Source organism: Nymphalis io, chromosome 24 (genome assembly GCF_905147045.1).
Source record: "Nymphalis io chromosome 24, ilAglIoxx1.1, whole genome shotgun sequence".
NCBI classification, from domain to species: Eukaryota; Metazoa; Arthropoda; class Insecta; order Lepidoptera; family Nymphalidae; genus Nymphalis; species Nymphalis io.
The window spans coordinates 5,506,341-5,513,800 of NC_065911.1; the positions used below are offsets into that span (position 1 = coordinate 5,506,341).

Genomic DNA, 7,460 nt, shown 5'->3' on the forward strand with positions numbered 1-7,460 from the left:
GGGCCAAGGATATGATAATGGTGCCAATATGCGTGGTGAAAAAAGTGGTGTCCAAAACGTGTTCTTAAAATTCCAATCCACTTGCTTATTTTTTACCTTATGGGTGTCATAGCTGGAATCTCATCCTAGGAGATGCAGCATCGTCTTGTGTCCAAGCAAAATCTAGTAGGTTCGCTACAAAGGTTGTACACTCTGTTCGCCGGCTCAAGTCAAAGGTGGGCTATTTTAAATGCTCATGTAAAATCGTTGGGATTGCAGGGTAGCATCGGTAAAGATCGTTAAATACCAACTAAGCTATATATGTGCTGCTTTAAAGGATTTACCAGAAAAAAACAACAGATTGTCAGTTGGTCAGTGAATGCCATTCTATAGAAAAGGAAATCACTACCTACGAATTTGTAGTTTCACTTGTCATATGGTATGACATTCTTACAAAGATAAATGTTATAAGTAAAATGTGGCAAAGCGAAAACATGCACTTAGATGTGGCTATACAACACCTAGATACATTCACAAATTGGCTCAATAATTATCGAGAAAATGGTTGTCAGTCATCCCTTGTAACTTTGAGAAATTTCCGAGGACAATGATATTGACAGACAGTTCAAAGCAGTAATAAGACGACGAAAAATAAGGTATTTTGGTTATGAAGGGAAAAATGAAGCTCATGAATTGAATGCGGAAGAGAATTTTAAAATAAACTATTTTTATGTCATTGTCGACAATGTACGCGCAAGCTGCCATCCTAGGTTCGAGGCTCTTAAGCATCATGGAAGCATATTTGGTTTCATATATAATATAAAAAGATTAAAGGAAATTAGTGTTAGTAAACTTTTGAAGCAATGCAGCAACTTGCAAATATCTATGACAGTAGGAGAATCGTGTGAAATTGTTGGACATGAGTTGTACGAAGAATATGTTCATCCGTGCGTATTAAGAGAATCTCGGTGCTGAAATACATAATAGATAAAAAAATAACTGAAGTTTACCCCACTATCGAAATAGTCCTCAGAATTATTGCTACCACATCTGTTACAGTTGCGTCTGCTGAAGAGAGTTTTTCGAGGCTTAAAATTATTAAAACATATTTGAGGAATTCGATCACAAGATCGGCTTTCAGCCCTTGCTATTCTTTCAATCGAAAATGACGTAGCTCATTCGTTCGATTATTGTGCTTTAATTAAAGATTTTAGTCTTAGGAAAAGCCGGAAACATCAATTTTAAAATTTACCATCTCTGTATTTGTTAATTTTGTAATGTAAATTCAATATAAAAAAATTTAAAACTCAAATTATATTTATTTGTATAATTTTAGCATTTTTTCCTCAAACATGACAAATACCTAAACCAAACAACCAGACCTACTTTTGCATCACATACTTTTCACGAAGGACAAAGGGCCTCGCAAAGACCTGCCGCCCGGAGCCTCGCAATGGGTAAGGCCGCCTCTGCTTAGTCTTATTTAATTGTTTTTTTTTATTATTATTTCGCTTGTCTTTTACGTCTTCTTTTTTTCAATATTTGTCTTTAATATAATATGTCTTAATTTAATATTGGAAACTTTGTTGGTTAAGTTTTATTAATATTTCTTATGTTTATTTAATACAGTTATACCGTTTGTTTCCAAAATGAAATAAATAAATATTAGCCATCTAATTTTTATAACTAAAAATTTTTGTAGGTATATATTATTATGAAGCTTCGGTCCAAATTGGTTTGGCATTGATATGATAATTTATTTGATTGACATATACTCTTTATGGCGGGAAACTGATAGACTTTGAATTCTATTTACGAGCATTGCGGATTGCGTGTTGAGATCTAGTTCTTACAATCATTAAACGATTCAAAATTTGAAATCGAATAATCAGATATCATATGTGTCATCTATTTTATACGTGACATTGGAAGAATATGTTGCGCTCAAATAGCGTAGATACACGCCAGAAAAGAGAAAAAAAAAATAACAAAAAAAAAACAGAGCCATTAGCAAAATGTAATATACGTAAATCTAAGTTATGATCAAAGGTATAACATACACATCAAACATTACTTAAAACACATTCCATTTTTGAAGTCAGGTAAAATAAGGTTTTATTTATAAATCGAATTTTGTAAGATAAATGAATCAATTATAAGTTTTATTTGTAAAGTAAAGTATTATATTTTATTCTTACCTTTTAAGAACAATACTCCTCACTAAGGAACAAAAGTAAAAGTTATTATGCGTAACACGTCTTTACGGCTTGATTACGAAATTATGGATTCAACGCCTTAAACGTTACAACTCAGTTGTAACAGTTGTTTTTTTAGACATAACCAAATATTATAGTAAGAGAAAATAGTTTTTTATTATTAAAGCTTGTAAAGCTCCCATTTTCTTTTCTACTTTGTCTGTTCCTCTGCTGGTTTGATACTCAGCTACTTAAAGTAACACGTGGCATGATGTTGTTTTTTTATATTTGTTTATTATTGTTAATTCGGTGGTTGTCTAGTTTTATTCCGCTAACATAAGTTGCGTGTTCTTATAAAATTCCCTAGCAGTTGGCAAAAAATTGGTGAGAATTGGCAAAAAGGTAAGATTTGTGATCGCGTCCTCTTTCACCCCACACCTCAACGTTTAAAACATGTGCCCGATTATTAAAAGGTTCAAGAATTAGAGGGGTCGCAATGTTATTAAATCCCGTGGGTCTACAGAGCAGCCTTGGCTGATCTCATCTTTATAACTCCGTGTAAACAGAATTCCGTTTTGGGTTGTAAATGTCAACATTAGTAAACAAAAATATTTATTGTTTTTTTTTTTATCTTTCGACTTCATTCGTGTAAAGTTTTACATAAGATTGCTATAAGCGTAAAGAAAATTGCCGTGTTTTAGGATTTAAAATTACCGGTTGCAAACACGTAATAATAGTGTTTATGTGCTGACGTAATTCATGTAATGACGCCAAGTGAGTTAATTGTGGTAGACATAGATTTGTTAAGTTTGAAACAAGCAATACTTGTTTTAAGGAAGGCAAAACCAACATTGTGTTGCACGAGTTTGATTCGCTTTGATTTGATTTCAGTCGCTTGTAATGAAAAATAAAATGTAAAGCAATCTTATGTATAGGTATTTATATATTATATACTAAACGTTTTTAACATTTGCGTGTCATGCCAAGCCTGAATAGTACTAGTCCTAACTGTATTTTGCTATTTTTCTACAAAAATATGTACCTACTAAAAATAATAAATTAATCAATAAAAATAAAATAATCAATATCGGGCAAAAGTTCTCTTCTTTTGATAACAAGATATGGATTTCACGTTCCACTCTTAAATTCCGCACACTTTTTACATTTGCATTTATAAAATTATTATTATTAAAAAGAATTTATATTATATTATAAATAGTATATTTATTTCACATCGTATATAGTTTTAAAGATATTCAGATGATGAACATTACAGTTGATCGTTATCATCAGGATCAACCCATAGAATTTCAAATCATTAACTCATAATATTCCGTTAAGATATTTAGCTTAAACATAAATGTTTTTAAAAATCTAAATCTATATGTATATAGAGCAATATTCATCGCAATAATAGTCAACAACATTGAAAAATCAATTTTTGTTCTTCGATTTCTCCTTGAAAATAAATTATGCTGATATTTGGATTTGAATTTGCATATTCGTTATTAGAGCATCGAAATCCATGTGTATACCAAAACTCACTTCGATCAGAGGTATGGGTACGTACACCCATGATAAAACCAGAGAAAGAATATCATCCTAGAAAAAATAATTATATTTTAATAAAATTTGTTAAACGTCTTAATTTATTTTGAACTATAAATAGCGTAGGTGATCCGCTTATGGATGACAATAGAATAGGTGTAACCATAGACATTTGAGCTGAACGTTGATCTTTATATGTGTGTATGATTACTTAACCGTTGAAACATGAGCATTGTAATTTTTTTTTTATATGAAGGATTGTTCTTTCTGTAAATATATAATATTATTGTATAATGATGAGGCAGAACAAGGCCCTGCCTTGTACAACTATGTGGCCTTATTAAAAAATTTACATTGACTTATAAAACCGTAGTGTGTTGTGGTTTTGTTGAAATGTTATGACCATATTATGTTACACAACATTTTCGCAAGTAAAACTTTCGTTTTGAACTTCGGCCTTACAATGTCACTCAATTACCATAAAACAAAGTTTATAAGCTTGTGGTTTTAAATATAGCAGATATAAACGTAATTTGAATAGACACATGACTAGAGATCTTAGCAATAAAATGATAGCTCACCTTGTAAATTTATAAGAAAGCCGAGATGGCCCAGTTGTAAGAGCGTGAATGATCGTGACTTCAAGCCCGGCCAAGCACCACTGAATTTTCCTGTGCTTAATTTATAATTATAATTCATTTTGTGCTTGAAGGTGAAGGAAAACATCGTGAGGAAACTTGCATGTGTATAATTTCACATGTCTATTCCACCAACCCGCATTGGAGCAGCTCCAAAACCTTCTCCTTAAAAAGGGAGAGTAGGCCTTATCCCAGCAATGGGACATTCACAGGCTGTTACTGTATGTTGTAAATTTAATTGCGTATTTAAACTTTATAACTCTTATTGTGATACGATTAGTATATACGTCACTTATGAAAACATCTTTAATTATTGTTTAAGAGTTTCAGAAATAACATAAATGTACGAAATAATATTTGATTATAAAAATGAGAAGAAGTTTTCAAATACTAGTTAAACACTAAACATAAAATAAATTAAAAGAAGACATTTTATGTATATACTATGTGTCGAAATATATCTATTTAGTTTAGCTATTACTGTTTCTTTGATTTAGTGGCTGATATATAAGGCTGCAGATCCCGAGGCGCAGGTTTCAAATGCAGGGTGGTGACAATAAAGAGTTATTGGGATTTTCCTTTAAAAACTCTCAGTATCAATCCGAAGCTTAGAAGTCAGCAGTATTTAAACTTCCGTGCCTCGAAAAGAGTGAGTGACGGAATATAATGTGCACATGCGCTTGCGCATATTGTGTACTATAATACTTCCTGCGAAGTTGGCTTATCTTCTTTAATCGTGAGGAGAAAATCATCATGACCTTAATTTTAAATACTAATTTGGTTTATTTATGATCAAACCAACACTATTGTCTGGTAGAAGTTGCTGTAATATATTTTTCCTTATTTTATAAAAATAAGCTAAAAATATTCCTTTAATACATCATAGATGAAAAAGTCTTTCCTAAATAATATTTATTTTTTAAATATATTGACGTAAAGATAAAAAAATATATAAAATAAAAACTAATTGTAAATATTTTTAGTTATAAGTAAAATTAACAATTGACAAAAGAAACAAAAATATGCAAATATTTTAAGCACACAAACAAAGTTCAACGGCAGAAAACGTGTATGTGTTTACATAACAATATATTACGTGCGTTTTATTGCTTTGCGATAATGATTAATAATTTTCATTCTTTAAGCAATCAGTAATCATCGAAGTGTAATTTATTTTTTGAATTACAATTTTATTTTCGACGTTACTTTTGAATTTAGAATATGTTTTAGTTTACTTTTTTTATTTATTAAACAGAAGAAAAATCTAAATAAACTAACTGAATACAGCAAAATGTTTTGCGAATTATTTTCTTATGAATTAAGAATTTTACATTAAAACAAAAGTCGAAATTTATAAAGGTATCATATATACATATTCAACTTCTTAGAGAAGTTAGCCTTCTTAATAAGGGCCAGCGATAGTAATTATTCATTTGAAGGGGTAAATTTATTTTTTTAATATACTTTCTACTTTTCTTTGTTATTAATTTTATTAAAAAATTGCATAGCATAGAAGTTGGTATTAGTATTCTCTCAGGTATAACGGTAAACGCCTACAAGCACAATATGAGACCGATACTGTAACATATAATATTTACGCAACTGCAACAGATAAGGAAGACAATGCTTTAAATTCTCGTTCAAGTTAATACTTTATTTAAAAAAAAAACATTAAATTAGGATATTTAAATTGCAATAAAAATAATGTTTAGTTAAAAGGTATCAAGAAGTAAAATTGTAATCTTGTTTATTATGTGTATACTCTTGCGGCCTGATTTCCACATAGGGAATCAACAGACTGTTTTGGCTGTGTTTTTGACAGAATTTCTCCAAAGGTCAATGTACGATGTAGAATTATTTGTTATGTAAATTATCACTCGCCGTGTATAACATGTATAATAAAAAGAGTAAAACTCTCAAACATAGACTTATTAACTTATTTTTCATTAATTTTAATTTAATTAGAAATAGCTAAAAAAAATGAATTAAAAAATCATATTAATATAGGAAAAACAATTATATCTTTTTATATGAAGGCTAAACTAGACGTAGAATACCATCAATTTATTAATGGACTATTTAATAACGTGATACAGAATGATACAGGGGTTAGGGACTTTGAATCCCACATAAGCCGGTTCCCCCCCTATGGGAATAATACCTGGACAAGATAATTTAATATCTGGCTAAAAATTAATATAATCAAAACTGATAAAGCATTTTATTTTCTTAAGTGTTATTTTAAATCCGACGACAAAAGCAAAATACAAGCATGTAAAGTGTGTTTTTCTCTTAAATGTAATTTTATTTTAAAATAATAAAAACTCACTTATTATCTTCTTATCTGTTTAACTTTTTCACTATTGCAACACACACTTCACAACTACAACATTCTTTCCTTTATCAGTAACTGAAGAACAAAAAAAAACTTGCGCTAAAATCGTTCGAATTTCAAACGTTGTAACAGCACGCTCTTTGGCGTATGACGAGTGACTGAAGCTCACGGAGTATGGAGTGAGAGGACAGAGGATTGAGGACTGTTGCAACCAAAAGATAAACGCTTTAAATAATAATTATGTAAGCAAAATTTCTTTAGTCAAACGTTAATTTTATTGTTGCCCAGTAAATTATCTATTTTAAAACATGTTGGAAGAAATTTATAATTTATTTTCCGGAAAAAAATATCGTAATATTTCGATATAAGATTTTTATGATTTGATGTGATTATGAGGACTATAAATAGATTTAATGAGAGTAATACTTCATGTATACTTAATTCATAATTGTTTTATCTAAATCTATCAAATATTATACATTAAATTCTCATTATAATTTGTAAAAATAACAATTGAAATCTATATTTTTTAATTCTTATTATATGCTTGTTTTGGTTTTAGGATGATAAAATACTGGCGGTAGAGCTTTGTGGAAGTTCGTCTTGGTTTGTACGACCCACTCATCAGATATTCTACCGCAAAACAGCAGTACTTGGTATTGTTGTGTTCCAGTTTGAAGGATGAGTGAGCGAGTGTAATTAGACATTACATCTTAGTTCCCAAGGGCGCATTAGCGATGTAAGCGATGGTTAACATATCTTACA

The 7,460-nt window shown here is 30.1% G+C and overlaps 1 protein-coding gene across 1 annotated transcript in view; it reads right to left on the bottom strand.

Annotated features, from left to right (window-relative positions):
- The window catches only part of LOC126777835 (polyamine-transporting ATPase 13A3-like), a 53,311-nt gene extending 46,470 nt beyond the window's left edge, over positions 1-6,841 (bottom strand). Inside the window, exon 1 of the mRNA XM_050501042.1 lies at positions 6,690-6,841. The gene's annotated coding sequence lies outside the window, so the exon portion shown is untranslated. The remainder of the gene's footprint in view (positions 1-6,689) is intronic.
- Positions 6,842-7,460: the final 619 nt, after the last annotated feature.